The sequence below is a fragment of the Fringilla coelebs genome (assembly GCF_963513975.1).
Source record: "Fringilla coelebs genome assembly, chromosome: Z".
NCBI lineage: Eukaryota > Metazoa > Chordata > Aves > Passeriformes > Fringillidae > Fringilla > Fringilla coelebs.
This window is the reverse complement of record NC_140031.1, coordinates 55705367-55710508: the sequence shown is the minus strand read 5'-3', so window position 1 is coordinate 55710508 and position 5142 is coordinate 55705367.

Sequence of the window (5142 nt, the reverse complement as noted above, 5' to 3'; positions counted from 1 at the left end):
TGTCCCAAGCCAATAAACAGGATACTCGTTCCCATGTGGAGAAGAGCGCTTCTCGTCTTTTACTTCCGTCTATGCAAGTCCGTGTGGGCTTGAGTCTGAGCTAGCCGGATTTGGACTCGTATAAAGCCCAGAAACCCACGGATTACTGCAGGCTGCTTTAACTGCACTGGCACAGCTCACAGGAGATTCCCTGTGGATACAGCCTGTCTTGCTGCCATATGCACATACAGCTGGCCTGAAGGCAGCAGCCACGGGAAGCTGGAACTTTAAAACACCCTGCAAACAACAGCATCAACTAATGTAAACACAATGAAACAAGGAACGCAGATTTAAGCAGTGGCACCAATTTTGAGAACTGAAGAGACAGGCAGGTCCATCCAACCTGAGGTCTTTCGGCAGAACTGTACAGGTTGAAGAGCTAAGCAGCATCTGCTTCATCTGCTAGGGAAGGGGTACGTCCCCTTGAAGATGCTCAAGAGCCAAGTTCTTTCTGGATACATATTTTCCTTCCCCGACTAGGAGGGAGGCTCAGGCAGTCAAGTTCCTAACATAAGCATCTTAAGTAAAAGCCTGGCAGTCAGTCCAAACTACTCTTTAGTCCTCCTAAAATCAGAGGTACTGGTATATGAGCACACTTGAAAATCAAAGCAATGGTTTCTCCCCACAAGTCACCTATTGTCATGTTTTGTAGGAAAAATTATTTCAGCCAGGATACTCAGGAGCTGGGATGTAATAATGTCAATGACTAAGATACTAAGATATTTCAGCTTTTATTAAAAAAAAAACCAATACATCACTTTTACATTTCAGAATATTTTCAAACAAGGCCTTTCTGTTAAAGCTTTAGGTATCTAAAAAGTGTCTACATGATTCACACCTGTATGAAGCTTTGCAAGTCACACCATAGTCACCAAACAGCTATATTGCACAAAGATCCACACAATACCACACCATTTTTAGCTTAGTCTACATTGTAAAGTGCTGTTTCATAGGGAGAAACTTGAAAAAATAATAATTATCTGGATAGGCAAGTACTACTGAACTGTATTTCTGAAAGTTGACACTTCCATAGTAGTGGAAAAAATATCACAGCATGTTGTCAATATCCCTTGACAGTGTGTTTTTTATAAGCTGGAGTAAGCACCAAAGAGTCTGGAATGCATACTAAGTATTCAAGTTACACCAAAAGCCAAATTAATTTTTAAACTCAGAACGAAATAAATACAAACAGATATATCAAAAGGTAGATAAATGTTTAAAGTAGCATCAGTTTCTATCCAGTAGAGTAATTGCATAGCAGAACACATGTTAAATTAATTTGAAACTCTTGTAGAAAAAGCCTCTAAATTTTGAATTTCTTACGTCTACAGTCTCAAACCAATAATCTTTTTTTAGATAATTGAGTCTCAGACACTGTCTTCATATCTGCAATAGAGTGTTCCATTTACAAATATTTCCATAAAGTAAAAAAAGGTCTGGTGATAAAAATCCAGATGCTTATAAAAAACCTAAATGTGGAAATATGGAGTGCTAACCATGACATAAAGGCTCTAATTTAGACCAGTTTCTGAAACAGAGGAATCAAAAATGAAACATTTGTCTATGGAAGGAGATTTGGTCTGGAAAAGAAAGTTCAGCCCTACAACCTACAGCTCTAAGCCAATTCCTGGTGTGGTAGATGAACTGACCATTGCCAGTTATACAATGGGAGAAGTCACATCTACTGAAGTGAGAATCCTTTCTCCTGGCTCTCTCTGACTGCTGCACTCAGATAAGATCATGACTCACATACTCAACAGAATATGCTAATGTAAGAGTTTTCAGTGCTTGACTTGGGGTTTAATAAATATTGAAGGGGGAAAAGAAGTGGAAGGAACAAAAAATCTTAACAGCTGAGAGATCTTCTGAGTCTCACTACAACTTAGTTTGCTCCAAGACCTGGAAAAGCAAACAAACAAAAACATGGTCATGTTTGTGTTTCCAATTAAGCTGCTCAGGAACATCCAAGTCTAGAAGTGACAGAAGGCCCTCAGAACTTAGTGACCAGGTAAACAAGCATTATCAACATAAACAAATGCAAAACAGCACACAAGGTGGGGAAAACCCTGCATGCTCAGCTAACCATCAGGACTGCAGGAAAAACACTGCAGAAGAAGCTTCATCATGAGCATGGTATTGGGTATCAACCAAATAAAAGGCAATTATGGTTTTAGGACTACAAGAAGAAGGAAAACACAAAATTTTGTGTTTTTCTTCACAGCAACAAAGTGTCTTATGGACAAACTGTTCAGTCAGCCTCAGCAGGCAAGAAGAGAGCAATGGCTTCAATCCAGTAAGAGAGAAGATGAAAGGGAGGGAATGACAGAAATTAAAGGCTATAATGATAACTATCTAAACCAGAAGAAATTACTAAAAAGGCTAACAAGTAAGAGACAGTTTGTCTTTTCTCCTGCAGGAGAAAATTCCAAAAGGTACCTTATATTTCACACCCGCTGCTGGGACATCAAAGTGTTTCTCACACAACTCACACTGAATCTATGGAGTGCACTTTCACATAGCCTTATCAAGACAGAACATTTGCAGGTGAGATGCAGACAAGAAGTCATGCTTGTTGGCCTTTCTGGCTGTCATGCTCGTGCTGGCATAGACAACTGCTTCTGACAGTTTTTCCAACAGTGGCCACAGTCAGAGGCTTAGGAGAGAAGACACTGGCAGAGGTGGACTCCAGGTCAGATCAGTTCAGACAGCAAAGCCTGCAAAAGATTTGCATTATGACCTACATTCACTTAGCTGTATTGTGATTTTCAGGTCCCATTTCAGAGCTCTGCAGCTGTATACATGTACTTAGTAACCATACTTCATACACATTCATCAAGATGCAACACTATCCCCAAATTAGAAAGCATATCCCCAAATTAGAAAGCATATCCCCAAATTAGAAAGCACCAAGTACTTACTAGAAACATCCTTCACTTTAAATCCTTATTTTTCCACAAGTCAACAGCGCACGCACCCTACTTTTTTTTATACATGGGTTTCTATAAAGAGAGGCAGTCCACCTCCATTCTCAGGAAGATCATGTAACAGATCCTCCTGGAAGATAGGTCAAAACTTATGGAAGACAAGAAAGTGATCAGGGAGAGCCAGGTGAGTTCACCAAGGGCAAGAACTGCCTGACTCACCTAGTGGTCTTCGGTGACCCAGTGACTGCAGCAGTGGATAAGGGAAGAGCTAGGAGATACCATGTACCTGGACTTCTGTAAGGCCTTTGATAAGATCCCCCCCAACATTCTGAACTTGAAAGAGAAGGGTTTAAGTGGATGGACTGTTCAGTGAATAAGGAATTGGCTGGACAGCTATACCCAAAGAATCAAAGTCAACAGCTCAATGTCCAAGCCAAAATCAGTAATGAGCAGTATCCCTCAAGGGTCTATCCTGGCACCAGTGTTGGTGTGCATCTCATGAGGTTCAACAACCACAGGGTACTGCACCTGGATCCAGGAAATCTCCACTATCACTACAGACTGGGGAATGGAGAGCAGCTCTGCAGAGAAGGACTTGGGCATCCTGATGGATGAAAAATTGGCCATGAACCAGCAATGTGTGTTTACACACACTGCGTTCAGATCTGGGGCCCCCACTACAGAGTGGTTCCAGAGGAGAGGCACAAAAATTGTCAGAGGGCTGTAACACCTCTCCTGTGAAGACATTGTAAGAGATGGAGTTATTCAGCATGGAGAAGGCGTCAGAAAGACCTTATTATGACCTTTTAATATATAAAAAGGATTTAAAAAAAGATGGAGGAAGTCTTTTTACCAAGACCTGGAGAGACAGGACAAAGGGCAATGCTTTTAAACTAAAAGATGATAGATATAAGTTGGAGATAAGGAAGAAATTTCTAACAATAAGGGTGGTAAGACATTGGAGAAGGTTTTCCAGAGAAACGGTGGATGCCCTGTCTCTGGAAGTGTTCAAGGTGAGGTTGGATGCAGCTTTGAGCAGCCTGGTTAGTAGAAGATGTCCCTGCCTATGGCAAGGAGGGTTGGAACTGGATGGTCTTTAAAGGTCCCTTCCAACTCAAGCTGTTCCCATGGTTCTATGATTCTGCAAATGTGATACAGTTTTTAACATCAGAGGAACTGAAATTTGAAGGGAGACATCCTTTAAGGCAGAAAATAGGTCTCAAAACTTAACCAGTGCATTTTTAACATTCTTACTAAGAAAAATCCAAGCTGCTACTAGATAAAAAAAAAAAATTAGAAAATCCGGTATTTCTTTAATACTTGCTTTTACAGGTTAATTTTTTTTTAATTCACATATAATTACTCATGTCAGCAACTCACTTGCTTTTGTCTAAATACCAGGAACCATTATTCACACATGCAAACATTTCTGATTTTTTTATTCCAAATTCTGACATTTAAGGTACAATTGCACTTAATTTTAGATAGCTTATAGTAAAAGCCTGGGAGAATAAAGAAACTTACCATTATGCCACCAACTATATGACACTGAGTGACAGAACTTGAGTTTTAACTTGCAATCACATTAAGGGTATACAGCATGCAATCAGATTCAAGTTTACCTTCATCATTCCAAGTATAAGTTAAACATTCAACACCATTTCTGATTTCTTCCTCTTTCATATTATTTTTTTAATATGCTCTTCTTTGCTGAAAGGCCCAAGTGGTGCTCAGGGGTTAGCTGGAAAGCATTTAACCCTGCAGAGGCATTCAGGCAGATTTCTTAAAAGGAGAATGGCAATTACACACTGTCAGCTTTGACTTCATTAAATACAAAACTGACTATGTAAGGATTTAAGTTAAATAAAAGGCAGATTTCTACCCTGAAGAGTAAGTTTTGGTTGCTAGTCCTGAAAAGTAAATTTTGGTTGCTAGTGAGACTTCTTCCCTGCTTCGCCCAGGAAAAGAAGTCTGTGGAGAACAGCATTGCACATATCACAAGAAAGGCAGGAGAATTCCTCTGGTGCAGGAAGTGCCTGGACCATTTATTTTAAAAAAATCACAGGCCAAAGGCTTGTGAGCAACATGAAGAATATAATTTATCAGGACTAAAAGCTAAGGTAGAATTCTTCTGCTTTCATTTTCTGTCTCAGAACAGCAATGGGAAGAGATTACTGCA